Genomic DNA, 24992 nt, shown 5'->3' on the forward strand with positions numbered 1-24992 from the left:
TTAGATCCAGATCTTATGACTTGTACCGTAGCCAGAGGCCCCTTCAGTGCTTTGTGATGAGTCATTTCCTAATCTGTGCCAAGCTTTGGGCCTGGAGCTCCCTGCCCAGGGGTGGGGACTGCAGGCTTGCAGCTGGGAGGAAGTCCTTGTTCCAGAAGAGAAGGGCAAGGGTCTTCTGGATGAATAGGATGAATGGCCTGAATGGTCCTGAGGGTTCTGTCCTTGGGGGTGGGTGACACACACCCTGTGTCTCCTAATCTGCTGTGGCTGTATGGATTCAGAGTGACTGCCAGTGCCTTAGACCAAAGCCAGGAGCAAGGTAGTAGGATGTTAGCCCTAGAGGACTTAACAGGTTATCTGGCGGAGAGTCCCAGGCTCCTTATCAGAACTGAGGAAGAGTGTGGGCTAGGCCTGTGCATTGCAAGAAAGGAAGCGGACACAGGGTCAGGGTGGCTAACTAGAGTGACTGGGCCAGGGGCTATTTAAATCTTTAGTGCAGAAGTTCCCACTGGATTGAGCCAGGAATGGATGGGTGGGGCCAAGGGTTAAGAGACTTGGCTGTGGGAAGAGAAGGCTGTGGACACTGAAAACAGTGGAGCAGGCCTGGAAATCCTGGCTGCCTGGTCCTCAGCTGAGAGGTTCTTAGTGCCCTGTGCAGTCATGTGGGTCTGCATTGTAAATGACTGGGGTTTGAGTGTAAGAATCATATTTAATAAGTCTGAAACAATACTGAGAATTATGTCTTCGGATACAGATGCAGATATGGATTTTATTTCTCACTTTGAGATAGGGTCTTAGTAGCCCAGGCTCAGCTAGCCCAGAGCTCATGATCCTCTCCTGCCTCAGCTTTCTAAGACCCAGGACTATAGTGTGCATTGTAACTCCTTGCTTGTAGTTAGTAGTTTTAATTATTTAGTGTGCCCACTCCTAAATCCTCAAACTAAGTATACAGTTTTATGTTACAGAACTACCTGGTTAAGCTTATTACAGTAAATTCTTCATTAAACCTAAAACAACTCAGTGCTTTTGAATACTGTTGTCTATCAAGTATGTCTGTTCTAATTTTTTCGAGCCAGGGCAAACCCACCCTTGCCTTTATGCACCATGCTGAGTTTATTGCCCATCTCACTGGTCACAGAGCCCTACTATGTCAACTCATTTTATTAACCTCAAAGCAGGAGAAATGATACCTTTACAGACTATGGAAGACTGTCTTAAGACACACCCATTTAAAATGCTACCTTCCCCAGGTACTTCAGGCTGATTGACCGCGCCTAAAGGCTTTATCTATCTGCAATTCAGGAGGAAGGGCGTGGCTTCCACCCCACACTGCAGCCCTGTACTCTGAGAAGCCTGTGATCTGGTGAGGGGCTTTAACTCACAAATACCATTAAAAAAGGTAGGTGAGGGCATGATGGATGTAGGGGGAGCCAGAGGAAGTTCCATATCCAAATGGCAATACCTAGTGGTGTGTACTGACTTTGAGAAGGGCTACCAGGGTCCTTACAGGGACAGGGTTACAGGGAGACAGAATATTGCAATTGGCTGCAGACCCCATTTTGTTTTTTTGAGAATGCTTGGGTCTTAGAAACAGAGTTAGGCCTCGCCATCTTTGTGGTGCCCAGGGTCATCTTTCCGAGCCAGTCCCTTGTGTGTCTTGTAATGTGTTGTTTTGGTGTCCCTGGGTGCTTTGGGGAATTGAAAGGCTAAACTGTGTATTTTCTTCTGTCAGACTTAACTTCTCAGGGCTGTCATTGTGCCTTGATCTGACAGTGCCTCCACCCTCTTAATTACCAGTGGCATGGGAAACCAAATACTCCCTCCTGTGAGAGTTGTATCCCTAAGGAGGTGAATTGGCTGGAAGGCTGGATGTGGGAGGAGGTGGAGGTTGGGACCTCTCTGCTGGACTCCGGTGAGATTAGTCCCTGGATGTGGCAACTCGGAAAGCTCCCATGTTACTAGGCTCCTAGTTGCCTTCTGGATGAGTTTACAGCTTGTGGCCTGTCAGACTGCCCTAGTGTTGTCTCACCAACAGTATTTTCTCACCTGTGCCCAATTCAATTTTATCATGAAAAGGAAAAAAAAAAGAAACATTTTATTGGGTGGTGAGGCAGTGGATAGAGGGCAGCCCAGGCCTGAGGGAAAGGCCTTTTCTGGTAGTCCAGTGTTCCGGAAATGCATGGGACTTTCTGAGCGATGGCATGGACTTTGCCACCAGAATGTTTTTAGCGGGTAGAATTAGCAGACCTGAAACCTGCAGTTAGAAATAGCATCGCATCCCGGGGGGCCTGTTGTGTGATGTTGAGTCAGGAACTTGGAATGGAGATGGCTGGGGTCCAAGCGGCATTTGACTTTAAAGGGCAGTGCAGTCTACATTGGAGACCCAGGGAGGATATCAGAAGACCCAGGAGGAGGAGAGGCAGCAGTTCAGGAAACCGTTGCTGGGAAGTTGTCCGTGTTAGGGGGAGGCTGAACGGCTCATCTGGAGAACTTGCTTCAGGGGAATGAAAGGATTTGTGATTGAGAAGCACACACCTGGCTTCCAGCTCTGAGGATTGGCTGTTGTGGTGCCTGAGAATGGCCAAGTCACTCTGGAAACAAGTGGGGAACACTAACAAAAGATGACTCAGGCAAAGGTACCCCCCTCCCCAGGAGAAGGAAATTAGGAAAGACACACCCAAGTAGAACAGGGTCAGGCAGAAGGTAGAGAGAGCTAAAGGAACCCCATAGAGCAGTCAGCATTGCCGGGCCAGCCATCCCTCCCCACGTGGCAGCCATAGCATAATCACTTTTCTCCCGTGAAGGCTTAGCTTAGGGTAGGAGCGTTCCTTACAGATGTCTTGAATTGCTGCCTCAACAAGATTTAGTGACAGTTTAGGCAGGACTTAAGCAATGGCCCCTTCTGTCTCTAGTCTTGTCTCCCTGGGGCCACAGCTTGCACCTACCCTAGTAATCACCCGAGGAAGTTACCATTGCTCTACCTGTCTCACTTCTTCCTCGGGCCTGTTTGTTTTCCCTCTTTTCAACTCCTCTGAGGTGTAAGTTTTCCCCACTCACCCTCAAAAGGGCAAAGTAAACACTTGGGCATTCGGTCAAGGGTAGTGGTTCTCAATCCTGGCTACCTAGCCTAGGAGAATCAGTAGGTCAGACGAAATGCTGATGTTTAAACCTGTAACTCCTAATTCTTCTGAACATCAGAATTATGAAAACACTCCAGGAAATTCAAATAGGTGTTTGAGATGGAAAGCCATCTCCCTCTGGGGCTAGCTAGCAAGGTGCCTGTCTCAGAAAAAAGAAAGTTTTGTAAGATTGAAATGGAAAGTAGGGGCTGGTGAGACTGCTCAGCAGTTAAGAGCACTGACTGCTCTTCCAGAGGTCCTGAGTTCAATTCCCAGCAACCACATGGTGGCTCACAACCATCTGTAATGGGATCCGATGCCCTCTTCTGGTGTGTCTGAAGACAGCTACAGTGTACTCATATAAATAAATATTAAAAAAAATGGAAACTAATGCTTTTTGTAGCTAGCTGGGCTTGGTGACACTGGCCTGTTGTCCTGGGTACATGGTAGGCAGAGGCAGGAGGATCTGTGCCCAAGAGTTTGAGACAAGTATGGGCAATGCAATGCAATAAGCAGCCCCCCCCCCCCCAAAAGAAGAGTCTTGTGCCACTCCAGCTTCAAAAGCCAGAGGAATTCCCACAAAGGTCTCCTCCTCCCTCCCTCCCTGTTAGCCAAGCCTGGTTTCTATTAAGCTCAATTATTCAAGCCCTCAGGGCACAACATAAACCCAGGCTTGTTTGGTTTGTTTTAGGTCTGGGGTACTGTTCCCCTTAGTTGCACTTGAGTATGACTTGAACCTCCTCCTGAACTGTGGCCTCTGTCCTGTTGTTGAACCTCTCTTTGCACCTCTGGCTTCTAGTCAGTGTTATTCAGAGCTGTAGACCCCCCACGTAGCCCTTGGACTATCCCAGGGCCCAGTGATGACACGCTTTGGTTCAGGAACGTGTACAGTACTCTTTGTTTTATGGTCCAAGGTTGCCAGGCTTAGGATAAATCTTGAGAGGGAAAAAAAGTGGGTTTTTGGATCACTGCTTCTGTTGGATAAACAGCTTTCAAGTCTATATTCAGTTTTGAAAGATAGTAGTGAGCAATAGATAAGCCCTAGTAATTCTATTCAAAAGCAGTAAGGCTTTTGTATACCAGGGCTTGAACCTACGACCTCACACATGCTAAGCAGGCACTACCATTGAGCTCTATCCCCAACCCCTTTCCAACTTTGTTTATTATTGTGCCACGGGCCCTGTGTGTGTGTGTGTGTGTGTGTGTGTGTGTGTGTGTGTGTGTGCATGCATGTGTGTGCGCGTGCGCTCGCCTGAGCCAGGTATGTGCATGGAGGTCAGAGGGAACTTAGTGGAGTTTCTGTGTGGCTTCCAGGGATCAAACTCAGGTTTCCAGATTGTACATCAAGCATGTTTAGCTGTGGAGACATCTCACAGCCCAGCGTTTACTTTTTATGTGGAGACAGGGTCTGGATGTGTTCCCCAGGCTAACCTTGTGCTTTCTGTGTGTGGTCCAGGCAGGCCTTGGACCTGTAATGTTCCTTTCCTCAGCCTCCTGCTGAGTGGCACCTTCAGGCCATCCTTCTGTTTTTTTAAGAAGTTAGTTGGAAAGCTGGGTGTGGTGGATTGTGGTTATAATTCAAACCCTTGCGGGACAAAGGCAGAGGAGGGTCACTATTTGAGGTATGATGGTCCACACAGTGCATTTCAGGGCCTGCTAGGGATATATAGAGACACTGGTCCTAAAAACCAAAGTAAAAACAAGCAAAGAAGGAAGTCAGTTGGAAATTAGATCTGGGAATTAAATGTTAGGGAAGTGTGGGTAGAGTCCTTAGTCTTCCTAGACTTGATTTACAGGATTCATAAAAGTCCGGTCAGGAATGATGCATTTTATCAAACTATATTTTATAAAGAAATATTATAGGATACTTGCTTATTTTTTAAAAAAATAACTTAACTGTATATAAATACTGTTCTATGTACTGAAAAGATTTTTGAATGGTGAGGATTTGAAACAGATTAGTGAAAAGTTCTATGTTTTGCTTTCTTTTGTTCTGCTAATCTAAGGTTTGCTTTGAGCGGGTAGAAATCTCAGGGCATAGTTTTTGTTGGAGTACAACAGTCCGACTATAGTTTTAGGCAGTCTGGCTATAGTTCTCCAGTACCACTGAGAGCTCTTCTGGTCTCTATGGCCTCTCCTTTTCCTTACCATAATTACAGCGGAGAGCCTTAAGACCCATGTAGGACCTGATACAGAATCTGCTCTCTGTGATCACATCGCCACAAAAACAGGCTGTAGGGACTGTCCGTCTCTAAGGAAGCTCCTTCCCCTCTGGCCTCTGTAATTTCTGCTGCTGCCTTTGTTGTACTCCCAAATTCAGAAAGGATGTTTTCCCTGGCCTTGACGGAAACAGCGGTACAGGCGGGTTGCTCTTGGTGGGGCAGAGGCCAGAGAACAAGTGTACTGTGTACATAACCTGCTGCAGGTCTAATTGGGAGGGTGCTCAAGTCTCAGGGCCTCAGGGCCTCAGGCCCACGGTCTGTCTGGTGTGGAATCCAATGGACAATCCATTGATGTTTTGTCTGCCAGTAGTGGAGGGTGCACACAGGGAGTGTGCCTTCTCAATGGAGGTGTGCTATGTGGAGGGATTGATGGAGGGGCCTGCAGCTCCTGGAAGATGCTCAAGGCTGATCCCCTTAAATGGGCAGGTGATGGGGGAGGAACTCACATTAGGACACCTGGCCATACAAGCCGTTGTTCACCAGGTGGTGCTGTCTTGCATGGGATAAGGTCTTGCCTGGTGTGGGAGCAGCTGGGATGCCCAGAGGTTCTGACATTTGCTTATCATGAGTGCGATGAGTGGAGGCCTTTTTGAGACAACATTAAATATTTGGAATGGGAGTGACCACCTGGCCCCTGGAGGGCTCTTCTCCCTTGTGTTTGCCCTAGCGAGGTCCTAGTTGGTTCTGAAGTGGGTGGAGGAGACCGGTCCTTCCCCAGATGAGTGCCTGCTTTGCTCCCAGAGAATGGCTCCTGTGCTCGGTTCTCATCTTTGAAGTCCTGGTGGGCATGGGGGCGGGGCCTGGTTTCCAGCTCCTCATTAAACCAATTTAAAGGAAGAGGAAAGTGTCTACATGCACAGACCTATTAGCACTCTGTGGCCTGCCCAGGTGATTCGGTTGGCCCCGTTGTGACTACACATGATCCTGTCCTTCCTAGCAGGGAAGCCTGGCAGGATGGCCCTGAGAGTGCTGACTTGGGTCTGGTTGTCAGTGTTTGTGAGTGTGGAAAGTACCCTCGGGACTTACACTTTTCCTGGACAGGTGTAACAACAAGGAAATAGGCTGAGCCCATCCTGGAAGCCCTCTAGAATCCAGTGAGGAAGCTGCCGTTAGCTGTATCTGACTATCCTTTTTAGAGGAACAGTCGGGTGGTGGCAGGTCACATTAACCCTCCATAAACCAGTGGTCCAGGCAGGATGGCACTGATGCTAACCAGGGCGGGTGGTGGGGCGTTGTCTTAGGTATAGAGGAAGCATTGTGGGGGTGGGGCAGACACGCAGGATGACTAATACACCTAGTAGGAGAAAGGCTGTTCAGGGTGAGGAAAAGCAAGAAAGAGTGCTAAGGCTCGGAGCCATGTGCTCAGGAATGGTGAGTCTTGAGGAACGCTGGGATTTATGACGGAGGTAAGAAATGTGGGGAGGAGAGGTCAAAAGGACTTAGATCCCCAAGGTTGCCTTAAATCCTGAAAACACTTCACTTCGGACTGGGCTGTAAACTGACGTGAGGAGAACTCGAAGGTGGTGGAGGTGAACCTGCCATTTCCAGCCTTTGCTGATCCTTGCTTGCAGGGGCTTGAAGCTTGTCCAGAGTGGAGCTGGGAAGGAAGAGTTCTGAGCCACACTGCTCTTTCCTCTCTGTCTCTGCTGCTCTGGGGTGCTCAGCAAGCCCAGGGCTGCTCCCAGGGCAGGGCGTACGCGTTGCTTGTCCCATAGGGTAAGTGTATTGACGTAGGCTTAACATTTTCTGGTTCTTTCTGCCAGGCTTCTTGGCCAGCCTCTGTAGAGGAACTTTCCAGAGTGAGTAAGACAGACACTCTCTGTTGCAGACAAGTGCCTGCGGTGAGGCGAGGTGAGAGAGTTGGGAGGCACACTAATGTAGACAGGTCCTGAAAATTTTGATGGTTTAGGAAATGAACAGTGCCTTACAATTAAAACATTCTCACTAATAGTGTAGAAACCTTAGTCCATTCCTTCAATATTTTCTAATTTAATTGATTTATGCTATTTCAGAGGTTTATTTGAGTTACTGTATATATCTAGAATATTTTTCTTCTGAGAATATTTAATATAGGTTGATTGATGTATTGGCTTCCACTTTGTGCACACAGAAGATAACTGATTAAAATGTCTCAGATTATTTTTTGTTTATAGACTAGCCCTCTCATATCCCAGGATGACCATGTATTCCTGATCATTTTGGGATGCTGAGATTCTAAGCATGTATCGCTGTACCCTGTGTGTGTGGTGCTGGGGAGCAAACCTAGGACTTGAAGCATGCTAGACAAGCACTCTACTGCATTACACCCCCAGGCCCTAGTTATATATTTTTAAGAAAGTGTCTCCTTTTGTCATTGCCTTAGAATCCTGGGCTCAAGTGACCCTTTTTGCCTCAGCTTCCAGAGTGACAGGGACTACAAGGCACACACTACTGTGTCTGGTTTCGGATTTTTAATAAAGGTAAATCGACTGTCTCTTTTTCTACTGTCATTCTCCTGCCCCTAGGTCCCCAAGATAACTTTGTCAGGTTTAATTTCGAGCTGCTCCCAGGTGACAAATAAAGGAATGTTTACAGCAAACACTCCTCCTAGGCTGGCTTTTTGGGTCATGTCAGTTGGAGCGGCACAGCTCCTGCCCATTCTACAGACTCTACACTGTTCACATCTTGTGTTTCTGCTCACACGGGGTCTCATGGAGAATTTTCTAGGTGGTTTTAGGGACTTTAGGGGGTGAGATTTTAAACCCATGATTTTCCTATACTGTAGTCTTACTGTAAATTGTGAAACAGTTATCTATTTCATGGCTGGGGATGGATGTGGCTCAGTTTGTAGAATACTTGCCTAGCATGTACAAAGCACTGGGTTTGTTCCCCAGGTCCTGAAATAAACAGATATGATAGCAAACACCTTTAATCCCAGTGCTTAGGAGGAATAGGCTGGTGGATCATTAAGTTAAAGGCCAGCATGGTCTACGTAGTAAGTTCCAGGACAGCCAGGACACAATAAAACTGTATCTGAAAAAATAAAGTTGTTGTAGCCTGAGCTACATGAGAGAAAGGAAGGGATAGTTCTCAGCTTGATGGTGGCAAACTTGGTGGCAGTTATGGCTGAGAGCTCATAGAGGCCTGCTACAGGAGACTAGGCTGTGGCTGTGTAGATGAAGGCCTTCTCCATGGCTCCCCATGGTGGATCTGGATGAAAAGATACAGTCTGTGGTTCTGAACAGCTTATTGCCATGATGGAAATTGGATGCGTAAAATCATACTCAGGGTGGGCCTGAGATTAAATACCTTTTGCAAGGAGGAGTGTCTGGGAAGGGAAGCTCTTTTTGGCTAAGCCCTCTGGGTCTCTAGGTACCTCATTAGCATGGAGAACTCTGTTTTGAGCTTACTTGACTATGGTCAAGTCCCTTTTCCTATTGTCTTGGTCTGAGATGTTTAGGGATGCCTCATCAACATGTGGAAGGGCTTGATTGATGGCCACAAATCTATGGGGGGCTGTGTCTGAATGACAGGGGCCTGGTGCCAGGAGCAGGTGAAACTCCTACCATCCCTTCATGGTCTCCCGGGCTTCAAGCCTTTGGCTCAACCTTACCAAGCTTCCTCTCACGGTCCACTGCTCACGCACAGTACATGAGTTATTTTTCTTCTACCATGTGGATTCTGAACCTGAGTCCATTCTTCTTTCCTTTCTACTTGTGTTCCTTATCTCTATTACAAAGCATGCAGAAGGCTTGGAGCATCCCTTCTTTTCCTTAAGGAGCAAATGGTGACTGGGCATGGGTCTCTCGGCTGAGGTTGGGTGAGTATGGCTTGGAGCATTGCCAGGTAGGCTCAGATGCCCTCACAGGCACAGATGGCTAGCCACAGAATGTTCACCAGAACATTCTGTGGTGGGTTAGGGACCTCAAAGACTGACCTAGATATCTCTCTGGGTATTAGTGATACTTTTCCAGAGGGCTGAGGATCCAGGTTCCAAACCCGTTCATGTGTCCCTATGATATGCACTCTGCTACCTTCTCTGTGTAGCTTGCCCGTGGGAATTCTTTTTCTGCACTTACCTTTCTGTCACACCCATCAAGAACAGTGGCTGCACTGCTACCCCAATTTGGGGAGTCTTGCCAAAAGGTAGATCTTTCCAACAGGATTGTGGCAGGAAGGAGTCTGGGATGCAGCCCAGGGGTGCTGAGTTAGGATTTGGGCTGAGATGAGACCCTGCTACATTTTTGTTCTTGAAAAACCTAGCAACAGGTGATGTATGTTGTCCTGGATGAGACTGGTAGTCACGTGTCAGGTTAGGGGCCAGAACATCTCAGCACCTGCTTAGATTCAGTGGCGTCTGCAGAGAGTATGAGCTGTTTTTAAGGTAATGCATCTCAGAATTTTCAAGTAGTCAGACCCTCCCTTTGCTACGTTAACACTTGAGAGACTTAACTTCTTGAAAAAATACTCAGGAGTGTTCACTTGAAGACAGGAAAGAACCTTCTCACCTTCTCACCCTGAGCATGGTGGAGGGTGTTGTTTTGAACCTCACTAACTAGTTTAACCACTTTACGCTGCCAAGCCAACATTCCCTTCTGCCATAGTGTGTGTATTTGCCAGAATTGTTTTACCATCTTAAGCTAAGATCTCATGGGAGCAGTGTTTTCTACAACTTTAATTGCAACAGAATTTGGAAAAACAACACCGAAGAGTACTTTGCTAAATTCAGCAAAAGTTAGGCTTATTTAGAAACCCAGGTGGGAATCTGCTGGAGTGGCCTTCTTCCAGGGATTTGTATATTGAGATGTAGTCTCTCACTGTAACAGGTCACACTGAAATAGTGATTGAGGCATAGTGGGCTGGAAATGTATTTATTGGATTGCCAATTTTTCCTGCTCAGGTTTGGTGTGCCACAGAATTAGCTGATTATTTTTTTTCCTCTGGATTGAGCTCCTGTGTGTGTGTGTGTGTGTGTGTGTGTGTGTGTGTGTGTGTGTGTTGTACACATGGGTATACTTATACGTGTGGAGATCAGAGCACAACTTGTGAGAGTTGGTTTTCTCCTTCCATGTGGGTCTCAGGGATGAAACTCTAGTTGTTAGGGTTGGTGGGCGGTGCTTTTTCTCACCCACATCTCCTTGGCCCTTAACTATGTCCCTCTTTTGCAGATTCCCTTTATCTGAAAGAAGACTTTACAACCCATTAATATTTGAGATTTTATTAAGTTTTTGGTTTTGGGGTCTGGTGAGCTTGAGTTTTGAAGTTACGGAATTTCATGGCTTAGGTGGGACCTTGCAGCTAGCTTGTTGTGTAGTTCTCATTGCCTCAACAGAAGCTGCTCTTGTTGAGGTCACACATGGCTCCTGATGGGAGACCTCTGGTCATTTTGTAGTCCTTGACAGGACTTCTCAGTAGTGACCATGACCACCTCTTAATGGAGGTGTGTTCTTTTGCACGTTCATGACTGTCCTTCCTCCTCTGTCAGCCCTTCCATGCTCATGTTCCTTAGTCAGGTTCATCCCTGTTGGGTTCCCTTTATTCTGCTCAGCCCTTTTAGGGAATGTCAACACTTCCAGGCTTGCCACCTCCTACAAGACCCTGCCCTCCCAACCATGTCTCTCTGAGCTCAGCCTCATCTCAGCCTCTTGGACCCTTCTCCAAGGCATGACTCATAGGGACTTTTACCTCAGGACATCTGAACTGAACTCATTTCCTCCTTAATTATCTCTTGCTTCCTGTCCCACTCCCGATCTTTAATCCCAGTGCTTCTGTCAGCTTTTCCATTTTGGTGGTTGGTTCTACAGTAACTTTGTCTCTAAAGCCAGAAGTCTGTGACTCCTCCTCCTCTGCAGGCCTCCTGGTTTGGCTAGTAATTAGGCACTATCATTATAAATATAATATTTTAATATTATAAGTGAAAAAAGAGAAAAGGATGCTTTTATTTATGTATTTTGAGAAGCTTTTTTGGGAGGTCAGAGTCTTGACATGTAGCTCTGGCTGTCCTCATGGTCATTATGTAGCTCAAGCTGGCCTCAGACTCACAGCAATCTTCCTGCTTTAGCCTCCCACGTACTGAGATAACAAGTGTGTACCACCACACCCATCTGAAAAAGATTTTAAAGTCATTCGGCAACACTTAACTGCTCCAGGCTTTAGAACATGTAGGCATATGTACTGGCTGGTTTTGTGTGTCAACTTGACACAGGCTGGAGTTATCACAGAGAAGGGAGTTTCAGTTGGGGAAGTGCCTCCATGAGATCCAGCTGTGGGACATTTTCTCAATTAGTGATCAAGTGGGTAGAGCCCCTTGTGGGTGGTGCCATCCCTGGGCTGGAAGTCTTGGGTTCTATAAGAGAGCAGGCTGAGCAAGCCAGGGGAAGCAAGCCAGTAAAGAACATCCCTCCATGGCCTCTGCATCAGCTCCTGCTTCCTGACCTGCTGGAGTTCCAGTCCTGACTTCCTTTGGTGATGAACAGCCATGTGGAAGTAAGCCAAATAAACCCTTTCCTCCCCAACTTGCTTCTTGGTCATGATGTTTGTGCAGGAATAGAAACCCTGACTAAGACAGCATATCTGAATAAAGTATAATAGAGCTAGTTGAGAGCATTTCTTGTCATATTTCATACTGGACATACGGAATAGTTAACCTCGGCACTTGTCAAACAGTATTTTTATTTCATGAAATCTTGGGATTACATATTTATTGTAAGAGGAATTTAGGGCTCAGAGAGGATAGGCGCAGGATTACAGGCCCCTCGAAGCGTATTGGAGTTGGGATTCAAACCTTATTGGTCAGCCTCTGTCAAACTCCAAAGCATCCTTTGGCATCCACCCACACTGGCTTGCTTTGTTCCCGTAACATCAATGTTTTCGACTTCTGTCGGGTAAATTGGGTTTGAGTTAGCAGCTAGGCCTCTCTCGTGTTTTCATATGCCAAGAACTAGCATTGAAACTTGGCTCCCCTGTAACAGTGTTGACAGGTGACAGGAAGTTTAATAACTACACTGTAAGAAGCAGTCAGCAAAGGTCTTAGAAACAGGCTCTGTCCCACAAGCATGTGTTATGAATCGGACACTTGTTGGCTTGTTCTTCTGCTCTGTCTCCCTGGATGCTGCTATACAGTTGTGGTCTTCCAGCTCCCTGACCTCTGAACTCAGTACACTTGTTCCAGTTGTAAGTATTGTCTGGGTATTTTGTTATAGCAGCTCAGAACTGATAAAGATGTGACTTTGGGGGAAAACTGTGGTCTGCATTATCTCTGGCTTCTTCTGGATTCCAACCTGGGCTTCTCAGAGCTGTGTAGTAACCACGTTGCTTGAGAAAAGGCTAGTGGGACCAGGCTCTCCTTCCTCCTGGGGTTTCATGAGAATTAAATGGCTTGAGGGAAAGTACCTTGCTTGAAGCCCAGGGGCAGTTTGTGGGAGCTGGTAGTTGGCCAGCAGATAAGCCCTCTTCTCTAAATAGCAGTGTGTAAAGATATGAACCTTTCCAGATTTTTGGTATTCACAAAGATTCCATAAGTCATGTATAGGCAGTAAAGGCAGGAAAGACACGAAGGTCTTGGTATATTATGACAGTATCCACAGAGCTAGTTTCTGTTAGTGCTTAGGAAACTGTTCTTAGAGCCGAATAAGGTATGATCTACAGACTCAGGATAGGCAGGTATGGGCAGGCACGTTTGTGATGTTACCAAAGTGAATACTACTCTGTTTGCTGTTAGCTTTCACCGCCCCCCCCCCCATTATTCTGAGGACATATCTCATCCCCCCCAGCCTTTACATTTTGGTAAAAAGAGTTGACTAAGAAGAGGGCCCCAGCTTGTTACTGTGAGATTTTGAAGTTAGCTTTTAAAGTCTGTGCCTTACAGAAATTGTCCTATAAATCTGAGCGTGATGCTGTACATTTGGCTGGTATTTTGACAGAGTGTGTGCCTGATGTTCTCTGTAGACCCTTGGTGAGAGAGACAACTTGGTTATTAGAAAGTTAAAATTTTAGATTTAATAAGGGCCGCGCTGCTCCGTGATGGAGTTGGGATTGATATGTAGCTCTGGCCGTCCTCACGGTCATTATATAGCTCAAGCTGGCCTCAGACTCACAATAATTTTCCTACTTTAAGCTTCCCACATACTGAGATAACAAGTGTGTACCAAAATCTGGGGGAATTTCAGTGACAGTGATGAGAGGGAGGCGTGTCTGCAGCAGTGGTCCTCGGAGGACCGGGAGAAACTCAGCATCTCAGCATCTCGTTCAGCTTGGGATCATTAGAGTCGGAAACTCAGCTGCGCCCCAGACACAGGAAGCAGACACGCCGGGGCTGGATCCCAGCAGTCTGGCTCAGCAGTACTTCCAGGTGATTCTGATGACCTCTTTAGCTTAAGGCTAGCAGAGTCAGCCTGGAGGCTTTGGGGGACAGGGGAAGAACCTTTAGAGAGAGGTGGGATGAGGAGCAGTGGCCCTGACTGTTTGGGAGACAGGCAAGGAGGCCATGTTTTGAGGCCATGAAACATGGAAACGTTAAGTCTGATGGATAAAGACAACGGGGAACTCTGAGCGGGCACCTGAATTCCAGGGAGTGAGTCTGGAGGTGTGGGGTGAGGGATGGACATGCCGCGTTGACGTTCCCAGGGCTGGTGCCAGCTGGTTGGCCATGGAGTGTGGTTGTAGTGCTGGCAGAACAGTAGAGGAATAGATCTGTGAGCTGTCTCTACAGAGGCAGCCGTGGCTTCACTCAAGGGACACAGGAGAACATCAAGAGCTAAGCTGGTGGGGCTGTTTGGGGTTATAGCATTTAGCTTACTTATGCAGGTAATGAGTTCCAGAGTTCATGGGATGTAGGTTTACACTGACCCCGATTATAGGCGCGCTCCCTTGTCTTGCAGTAATGTTATCTTCAACCTCCATTCATAGTGCTAGAGCCTTCATGTGTGCGCATGCCTTTTATCTTTTGCTCTAAGGCCTTATGCAAGGCAGAGGTCTCAGAGGTGACCTATCCCCAGGAGAGAAGGGAATGAGGGAGTAGAGCAAAGATGTGACCTGGAGCAGGTTCTGTCTCCACTCCCCTGCTTGCCTGGAGAGGAACTCTAGCTTTGGTTTGTGGTGAGAACTGAAGATGCTGTCTGTGGAGGTTTCCGAAGCTGCCGTTTCTGAGGCAGTCTCTGGGCCTGCAGAATCAAGTCCTATCGGCTTTACTTCAGTACCTGTGAAGAGACAATTCTAGCAGGGTCTGTTAAGACTCTAAACGGTTGATGAATGTGATTTTATGCTTTCCGAAGAATTATCAGAATCTAGAAATATGAGCTCATGAGGTTTATGAGCAGGCCGAAAGGATTTGGTTTCACTGCACCAAGATTTGGCTATTTAACAAATTATTCTCTACCCCAGCTTTGTTGCAGACGAATTTTGCTGTACCAGAGGGGTGTTCCACTGAGACCGAAAACCAAGTACATCTGTGCAGCATCTTCATTTTAAGTAGAAGAACCTCAGATTGGTGGTCCCTAATTCAGAGTCACTCAGAAACATGTGCCCAACTTTCCTTTGGGCTCTAATTGGGCTCTTGCCTTAAAAGAAGGCATGTGGACCACACACTGATTTAGGAAGGTTCTTTGTCCCATATGACAAATGTGTATAGAACATGCTAATTGTGGAAATTGGTTTCTGGGTATCACAATCTCCATACCCATCTAATGTGATTCGAGGTGTGTGTGTGTGTGTGTGTGTGTTCACACAGCACACAGTTCCAATGCCCATCTTGTTTCTGAGATGTATAAGATAACACCTTGTACATATTCAGAGATGTGGTGACAGACTCAGTGGTCAGTCTCGGTGTAGACTTACTAAGGGCTTCAATTGAATCTTTAACTGAGTTTTGAGGAAAAAAAACCAAACCAAAACCAAAACATACATACATATAGTATATATGTATACATATAAATATATATACATTTTATATATATATATATATATATATATATATATATATATATATATATGGACTGGGGAATGGGACATTGCTTTAGATTTAAGACTTGAACTACATAGATTTGTTTTTTTCTTTTCTTATTTGTTTGTTTTTATTTTAGAGATGCAGGCTGGACTCAAACTCTCTATGTAGCCAAGGATAACCAAAACCTTCTGATTCATTGTCACTCATGCCCCTAGTGCTGGGATCAGGCTTGTGCCATCCACTGCGTTTGTCCAGTGCTGGGTCTTTGTGTGTGCGCAGCAAGCACTTTACCAACTGAGCTGCACCCCTAGGTCCCAGATGCATAAGCTTGGTTAAGATTTTATGGGACTCCTAGAAATAATGTTTGCTATCTCCACACACACAGAAATTACTCTTTGATTCAAATTTAGTTGGGGTGGTTTTTACTGTTGAATCGGATTCAACTGCCCAGTTATTTTGGAGCCACCACCCAGCATTTTTAGCATAGTCCAAGGCTTGCATCTTTCTGGAAAGCGTGGCCGCTGTTGCAGCTGACACTGGGACCCAGACTTAGGTAATGTTATTAATCTCGGAAAAGCTGTGCCCCGGCAGCAGCTGCTACTGTAGCTCAAGTCTCTCGAACAAAAGCCATCTCAGTTACCAGAGAACATGAGAAACTGGCGCTGCCCAGTGTGAGTTCGTGAATTTTAGACTTTGAATCATAGTTATCTTTCTACGGGGATCTCCTGATTTAGGGTGTGAAGCTGGGGAACGGCCCAACTGTATACTACGCAGTGGTGGGCAGGAGAGGCAAGCTGTGGGTAGCACCCTCCCTGGGAAGCCCAGTGTAGTTAGCTGAAAGATGGTGGTTACCAGACTAATGCGTTGTAGAACCAGTGAGACACGTAGTGTGGCCGTGCACTCCCTGTGCTCAGAAGGCAGAGGCAGGTGGATTGCTGCAGATTCAAGGTCAGTCTGGTCTACCCAGAGTTCAAGCTAGCCAGAGATCTGTAGAGAGATCCCTGTCCCCCGTGCTAAACAGTAAACACATAGAAAACAGTAAAGCCAACAGTGTACTTGAAGAACATTTGGCCCATATATGAACTTGTGTCTGCGTGTTGACTTGCTATGTAAATGGCAGCTCCCTCCTGCAGTCCAGGCTGGGTGAGTGTGGTCCAATCAGTGATTTTCCACTGATGGGCCTTTTGATACTACTGGAAAAACTAGTGTGGGGATGCCATGATTGTAAGCAGAGGTGAAGATGAGAAGCAGCCAATCATGTGTGTGCGCCCTGGCAGATTACTGTGTATTTACTGAGTTACCGTTTGTTTAACGTTAAGTACCTGAGCTCCTAGCAAAGCTCTTTTGGGTCTGTAAGCTTCGGAGTTATTGGATAAACTGGATCTAAGTGGCTGGAGCAATGGATGTTATTTCTCTGTCCCTCATCTTTGCTTCAGTCATGAAAGCCAGGAACAGTTTCTAAGGTTTTAAGGCATAGAAGTTACAGACTTTGTACGATGCTGCCAGATGCGGAGTGTTATTTTTAATCATCATTGCTTTAAAAACTGCCAAGTTTATCAGGCTTTCTACTCAAATTATTTAAGTGTTAAGGACATATTAGTGCTCCTGTTGCTTTTTAAATATTTTTAGCAATTATGTTTCAATATATTTAGTTTTCTTTGCAATCGTATTTTCTACTTAAACATTCAAGATCATTATTCCAGTAGAGGCTCTGGATTGCTGAAACAGCCTTTGACACCCAAAAGTTAGAAATCCCCATTGTGGCTGACACATATCTTTGTCATTGGACTTTGAGACTGCATTTGTTAAATAATTTGTTAACGGATTTCTTGGCATTAAATAAAGCCAAGACACCTTAGTATGTTTGACCTTTGTTTCTTGACATTGTAGAAAAACTTGGCTTTTGGCTTTTAGTCTTCTGGAGCTTGGGCATTCCCCATTTGGGAGCTGTTGGGCCAGTTAGAAATATGGCCATCTAGCATATTTGTCTGTGTGATCTCTCTGGCTCTGCTGATGATCCGTCTTAAAACTGCTTTTTTATGTTCTTCTTTTTATTTTTATTTGCTTTTCAAGACAGGATTTCTCTGTGTAACTCTGGCTGTCCTGGAACTAATTCTGCAGACCAGGCTAGCCTCGAACTCACAGAAATCCTCCTGCTTCTACCTTCTGAGTGCTGGGATTAAAGGTCTGCACCATCACCACCTGGCAAAAACTACTTTCAAAAAATTACATGTACGTGTGTTTTGCCTGCATATATGTCTGTATACCATGAGCCCTTGGAGGCCAGAAGAGGGTGTTGGATCACCTGGGACTGGAGTCAGAGACAGTCATGATTGTTGGGAATTGAACTTGGATCCTCTTAAGCCAGTGCTCTTAAACCACAGAGCCATCTGCCCAGCCCTAGACTGCTTTCTATGACCAAATGTTTATGGATGTTCTAAGAGACTGCCCTATCCTTCAAGTCAAACTGCCATCACCCTTATGAGAGAGAACAACTGGGCCGACTTAAAACAGAGTCACATGGGCCAGCTGTTGATGTTTCCTTCTAGATTCTAGGAAAGATTGGGAGAGGAGTGTCATTGGAAAGTCACCTGAGTATTCAGCCACCCCTCCCAGCCATTTGTATGATATTCTGTCTGATTATTCATGGCCTCTTTTCGTGGCTTGGAGGAGGGGCTAGAATATAAGGGTCAGGGAAGGCTCAGAGAAGAGGGTTCCATTGGAGTGGCCCAGAGGAAGCCAGCATCCATGCAGGATGAAGACACTCTTTGTATGTCTACTTTCTGGTCAGCCCAGTATTCTCATTGGTTCCCCCAGGGTGAACTTGAGATGGATTTGTACTTTGGTTTGTGATTGGAACCTTAGGAGGAAGCCAGAGATTTGAACAACATCCAGAGAAGAAATTTTAGCACCAGTGGCCAAGAATAGAATAGAAGTGACTCCATACATGCAACGCACTAAGAGCAGAGCCCAGCACATGTGGTAAGTGTTGCTGGCTGCATATTAGAATCACTTTGAGAGAGGTCAGGGAAAAAAAAGCTATCCAGTTGGGTGTGGTGGTGCATACCTTTGATGAGTTGAAGTCCATCTGGATGTACATAGCAAACTCTAGGATAGCCAGGATTACACAGGGAGACTCTGTCTCAGACCAAAAAAATCCAAAAAAACAAAAAATCAAAACACTGTAAGTAGGCATTAAGAACTCTAGTCCCCCAGAATGGAGAGATGGTTCAGTGGTTAAGATGACTGGCCACTCTTCCAGAGGGCTCTGGTCAATCCCTACTCCCCAACATGGCAGCTCACAAGCATTTCTAACTCGAAGTTCGGGGAGATACAACACCCTCTTCCAGTCTCCACAGGCACTAGGCACACACATGCAGGCAAAGCACTCACGAACACAAAATAAACTGATGAAAAAACAAAACAAACCAGAAAACCCCCACCCTAATACAATTAGGGCATGTGGAGGTTATAAGCTCTTTAGTAGTCATTGCCAGTTTCTAATGAAGGGGAAGAGGGATTTTTGAGGTCTTTTATTCTGGGGCATTAAGTGAAAGATTCCTCTGTCAGCTACATAAGCAAGAGATTTTTCCGTAATGAATAGCTGCCTTTCATGGGGCATCTTTGAAGTTGTCTGACCCTTTTCACTTTGAGGCCAGATGCAGTGCAATTTAAAAAATTTAATTTCTTTAGTTTCCTAATACCAGCCTTCATCCAGCTGGCGTTGATTGATTGAGTGCCTTTTAACACTTTTTGAAGAATGTCTTCAAGGTCTCTTCCCTTTTCATACTAAAAGCTTATCACCCACACCAGGGCCTCCCTCCAAGATGCTCCCTTCTCACTGAGATGAGATGGTTTGTCAACTACTGTGATTTACAGCGGGAATGTGAACGAGACATAATTTCTTCTCAAACATTGCTGCACCCACTGGTGAAAGTGACCTGAACTTAGCCAGTCAGGGGTCAGGAAGCAACATTCCCCTCAGCTGGGCGAAAGGGGGCATGGCGCTCTCATTTATCAATGGGCCTCTTCTGCTTTATTCAGGGAGTTGATTGCCACATGCCAGCACCGGGCAGCTGGAGCATTAGTTGGAGATCGTAGCTCTTCTGTCCAAGTGGAGGGACTGATGGAAGGGAAAGAACAAGAGTGACGTTCAGAGATGACTTATGGGAAGATGAGCTGAAGAGGGTTGGGAGTTGGATCTCAGAGAAGACTTCTGTGGCCTGGGCCCATCCTGTATAGAGCTCTATCAGAGGTGCCTAGAGCTCATTCAAGACTATGGTTCCTATTCAAGCCCCAAGACTTCTGGAACTTTTGGTCTCGTGACTGCTGGAACCTCCCGTTGTGCAGCTTTGATTGCCTGCAGGTGCTGCTGTGCAGGCGCTCCCACTTGATGCTTAGCCCCTATGCTATGCTGTGGATATTGCTGGTGCTGAGCATCCAACGCAGGAGTGTGGTTGCTGGCCTGGTCTTCAGCTGTCCTTTGGTCTCTGCTTGTCTTCCCTTCCTCCACAGGGATGTTCTCGTACCTTTCTCACTTTTATTTCCTTATGGAGAAACAGAGATGTAAACTTGTTAAGTTTCCCGTTGTGGTTGTCAGCATTGTTGTTTTTCTCTTCCATTGAAGGGTACTTGACTTTGTCCCTGAAGGTTGGCAAAGGGCAAACACTTAGGGATATGGGTAACATATCCTTCAATAAATGAGAAGTTGGGAGATAGGAACTTATAGAAGCCCCTAGGGATATGAAAACATCACAATTGCAGTACAAGAGAACAAGCGAAAGTTCTGTGTCATAAGGTCCTTCAGAATTGCAATCCCCTGAGTTCAGTAAGAACTGTCTATTTTTCTACTTAATTCTGAAGATGAACTGCAGAGTTGTGGATTGGACAGTAGGGGCTGATCTACTGGAGACAGACTGAGGAGGAGCACTAAGGAGGAGCACCCAGGAAGGGCACCAAGGAGGTCTTTATGTTCCCTTTCTTCTTGGACTCTCTATGTAGAATTCCTCTCTCCCAGCTCTAGATGAGGGCCCCCCCTGGAACATATATTTAATAGATGTTGAGACAAAGTTAGGCCATGTAGTGACTTTATGGCCAGCTCCTTCATAGGAAGGCTGACAGTATGGGATGCCAGACTTTATGGCTGTGAGGCCCGTCATTGCTGCTTACTTCAGAGCACTCATCATGTCCAACCTCGGCTATCTGAGCCCCAACATCAGCTCAGTGTTCCTTCTCCTGTTGGGAAAATCTGATTATAACCCCATTCTGCAACTTGCTGATCTCAGAGACCCAGGGCCAGTTCTTCCATTGCTCAGGGTTTTGCATTTTAAATGAGCATATTCAATTTACTAACTTTGTAAAAAAATGATAGTCTTTAAATTTTTTATTTTATTATTTATGTATTTCATATATATGTGTAGGAGCATGTGGCTACCTACTGAAACCAAAAGAGGGTATTGGGTTCCCCTGGACCTGGAGTTATAGGCAGGTGTGAGATGCCTGATGTGTGTGCTAGGGACCAAACCCAGGTCATCTGCAAGAGTAGCAAGTGCTCTTAACCCCTGAGCTATCTCTCCAGCCCCCAACTGATACTCATTTTTTTAAACAGACAAACAAACAAACAAACAAGAGTTACATCATGCTCCTTCAGAAGTGTTTGTTGATGTTGAAATGAGAAAATGTGTGCTGCTTGGTTGGGAGAAGGGTCTGATGATGCAGGTTGTTTTAGCCTGTGGGGCAAGGCAGGCCTGTGAATACAATAAAGTTAAGGCAAAAGTGTAAGAGAAGGAGATTCTAGGATGGAGTTTGCATTGGCTTGCTCTCTCTAACAGACCTTGATATCTCTGTGGCAGGTAAAGAGATAATGCTGCTGTTCAGGTAGGAGCATCCTGCTGCCTGAGTGAAGGTGAGGTTTGCCAAGGGAGGGCATCTTGGGAGCAGGCAGGGTTTTCTGAAGGACAGAAGCTTCACCTTTGCACAGGCCTCACAGGAATGCAACCCTTGGCTATTTCTAGAGCTGAACGTGTCCTGGTTTGAGGAAGAATGCATTGATTTCAGACTTTGGCTTCTCTGTCATTGCCCTGATCTGTTTTGTGTGCATATTTGAAATACCAAAATAAAGTCTTGTAGCCAGTGCTTTTAAGGGCGGATGGGAGAACAGATCTGTTTTTCATCTATGAACCCGAGAACTCTGACCGTAAATTTGGCCATTAGTATCTGGTCCCAGAAAAATTTTTAAATAATGAGTCAAAACTGGGGAGAGACTTGCCAATCATTGTACTATCTGTTCTCTGATAACCTTAATTATTTGCTTGAAAGCATTTGCCTCCTGTAAAAGAAACTTGAGTGCTGTGGAGAATTTGTAGAGTTGAGTATTTTTATTTTTATCAACAAAATCATATCAGTGGAAATGGGATGTGCAGCCGCTGTTGGGGAAGGCATTGTTAAAAGTTGGACTAAAGAGATTCCTTCTCAGTTATAGGAAAAAGCTACTGTGCACCAAAGGAAGTGGAACGTTCCCCTTTACCTCCAAAAATGAAGTTGCCTTTGGCCAAGTAATTATCAGGATGAGATGCAAACTCTCTCTAAACAAAGTGAACATAGTCACTCTTCAGCAACTTGGAATTTTGATATTGAGGAGGATTGGATATTTTAATAAGGTTGAAGTGATTTCACTGTTATTACAGTGTGTATGAGTGTGCGTGTGTGTAGGTGCAAGCACACAGGTTGATGCTAGAGAAGAGTCTTGGGTGTCCTGATCTATGACGTTTTGCCCTATTCCTTTGAGAACAGGTCACTCGCTGAAGCCGGAGTTTGCCTGGCACCAGCGGGTTCCAGTGACCCTTCTCTCTCTGCCTCTTGAAGTGCTGTGGTTAAAGAACTATAGGATCACACCAGCTTCTTTGTGTAGGGATGGGGGATTTGAACTCGGGTTCTCACGCTTATGTATGCAGTGCTTTTAGCTACTGAGTTTAAGTTTAAATTCATGACTTGAATCTTTAAAAAATTCACATTATGACTTGTTTAACTTTTAATGTCATACATTTTAAATCTTTTTTTTCTTTTTAAAGATTTATTTTATTTATTTTATGTGTATGAGTACACTGTAGCTGTACAAAGGGCCATGAGCCATCGTGTGTCGCTGCTCTTGAACTCAGGACCTCTGCCAGCCCTGCTCGATCCCCCACCCCCCCACTCCGCCCCATTCGCTCTGGCATAATTTACTGCAGCTGTCTTCAGACACACCAGAAGAGGGCCTCCGATCTCATTATGGGTGGTTGTGAGCCACCATGTGGTTGCTGGGATCCGAAGTCAGGGCCTTCGGAAGAGCAGTCAGTGCTCTTACCTGCTGATCCATCTCGCCAGCCCTTAAATCTTTTTTTTAAAAGGTGAATCTAAATTATAGTCAAGTAAGTAATACAGCCTACTTTGCATATTTTCCAACTGTGCATGTTGAGGAAAAAAAAACCAAAGCCATTTCTTTCTTGTCCCAAATCCTTTCTGGCTGCCATAATGCTTTGTGTGTGTGTGTGTGTGTGTGTGTGTGTGTGTGTGTGTGTGTGAAGTCTCTGAATCCAGAGAAGTTCTCTTACTTGTTCATAGCTGCATTAGAAGGATTGTTGGTCCCTCTGTTTGGGTGGAGGAGACAACTCTGGAATTTTAAGTATTCATTCACCAAGAGTTGAGTTTCCCCAACCTCCTGATACTTCTCAATTGCTGCAGATGGTGTTCTTGCTTTTAGGACACTTATGGAAGAATTTCTCATGGATTCCCAGAACACCAGCAGACCTCTTCCTGTGGTCTCTCCTCTGCTTTGTTGTCTCCTGTTTGCATTATTCTGTGTTTATTATCTTGTAGGTCGCTGCTAATCTACGGTTACCTTTCCTTTCCTTTGAGAAACCCTGAATGTGGCTAATATATAGTTAAGCTAAGGCCTCTCCAACACAAGTCATGACTGGGTGGGCTTTTAAAACTTGAGTTACTCACATGAAGGATGTTTCTGATGTCTCCCTTCTCTGAGGTAAAATGGTTCCTAATACTCACACGCATTATGATTTGCTCTATTTTATTTGTAAATAGTATTAATCTCATTTCATTTATTTATTTATTTACTTATTTGTTTTACTTTTTTTTTTTACCTGTTACATGAATGAGTGTTTTATCTGCATGTATGTATGTGCACCGCTTGCATACCTGTTGTTCACAAGTCCAGAAGAGGGTGTTAGATAGTACTGGAGTTCCAGCTAGCCAAGCCCAGGTCTTCTGCAAGAGCAGCAAGTGCCCCCAACCACTGATCCATCTCTTCAGCTGCACTTGAGTTTGACCAAAGGAAGGAACCGTCTCCAGAGAGTTCTGCTTTGAGTGGATCAGGTGGGGGGAGGAGATGCTTTTGAATTGTAACACATAGAGCACAAGAGTTTAGGGATTGGGATAACTGGTCTGACATTCTCCGCTTAATTCAGGTGTGGACGTGAGGGAATATTATGAAATGCACCGTGCTCTTTACACGTATCTCATTGTCTGATGTCATCCAGGATTTCCGTGAGTTTTGATGCATTCCTTGCAAGCGAGAGTGTAGTGGAATGTTCTCTGTCCATTTTAAACTGCCATAAATGTTGGTTAATTGCTTGATTTGGGAGGAAGTAGCTCATGTGTTCATCTGAGCCTGGTTAAGTTGGTCAACAAATACTGAGAACCGAGTGGGTGTGAGCCTGTGTTCTGGCTTCTGATTGTATCTGTTAAAGAATAAACTTAGTCCCTGCCCTCCGTTTGGAGATTGTCTCAGCGCTGCATAAACAGCAAACATGCCACTGTAGACGCAAGCCCTTTAGAGCTAGTATTAGCTCATGACTTGTAGTGATTGACAACTGTGATGGCTTTTACCTTCCTTTAAAAAGTTCTCTCTGATTTCCTAGGATGGTCTGTTCTATATCAGGTGGTAGTATACCATGCACTGCAAAATTTCTGTGGTATGACACAAGGGTGTTGTGTCTATCCCCAGAGACTTGATGCACTAGTGTAGAAATACCAAAAGGGAGCCCTTTGATGATTAGTTTAGCTTGGAGAGGATTTTGGTGTGTTTTGTTTGTTTCTTTTTATTTGTGCACTTACCTATATGTATAAATGATGTGCATGCATATGTATGATTGTGTATCTGTGCTGTCAGTTGTCACCTGTCTTGTTTGAGATAGATCTCCTACTTATTACTTAAGACAACAGACTAGTTGGCCATGACCTTCCACTGAGTCTCCTTTCTCTTCTCCGACTCCTATCATACTATAGTGTCTATTGTTATTGCTGTGAAGAGACAGCAAGACCAAGGAAACTCTAACAAAGGCAAACCATTTAATCTGGGTTATCTTACAGTTTCAGAGATTCAGTCCATTCTCATTATGTCAGGAAGCATGACAGCGTCCAGGAAGGCTAGAGGAGCTGAGAGTTTTACATGTTGTTCTGAAGACAAATAGAAGACTGTCTCCCACGTGGCTAAGAGGAAGGTCTCAAAGGCCACCCCCACAATGACACACTTCCTCCAACAAGGCCATGGCTACTCCAAGAGCTCGTAATAGTGCCACTCCCTGGGCCAAGCATATACAAACCAACACATTCCATTCCTGTCCCCCATAGGCTTGTTCAAATACATATGGTCTATGGGGACCATACCTAAACATAGCATAATGCAAACTACATTTAGTCCGACTTCAAAAGTCTCCATAGTCTATAGCAGTC

The 24992-nt window shown here is 45.5% G+C and overlaps 1 protein-coding gene across 6 annotated transcripts in view; it reads left to right on the forward strand.

Moving 5' to 3' along the window:
• The window catches only part of Tanc1 (tetratricopeptide repeat, ankyrin repeat and coiled-coil containing 1), a 236999-nt gene that overhangs the window by 57804 nt on the left and 154203 nt on the right, over positions 1-24992 (forward strand). Inside the window, exon 1 of one of the 6 annotated variants that reach the window (XM_031370330.1) lies at positions 6730-6747. The exons of the other annotated variants lie outside the window; for them this stretch is intronic. The gene's annotated coding sequence lies outside the window, so the exon portion shown is untranslated. Of the gene's footprint in view, positions 1-6729; positions 6748-24992 lie in introns of those variants that run through there. 6 annotated transcript variants of the gene reach the window in all.

This window comes from Mastomys coucha, unplaced genomic scaffold (genome assembly GCF_008632895.1).
Source record: "Mastomys coucha isolate ucsf_1 unplaced genomic scaffold, UCSF_Mcou_1 pScaffold15, whole genome shotgun sequence".
Taxonomy (NCBI): Eukaryota; Metazoa; Chordata; class Mammalia; order Rodentia; family Muridae; genus Mastomys; species Mastomys coucha.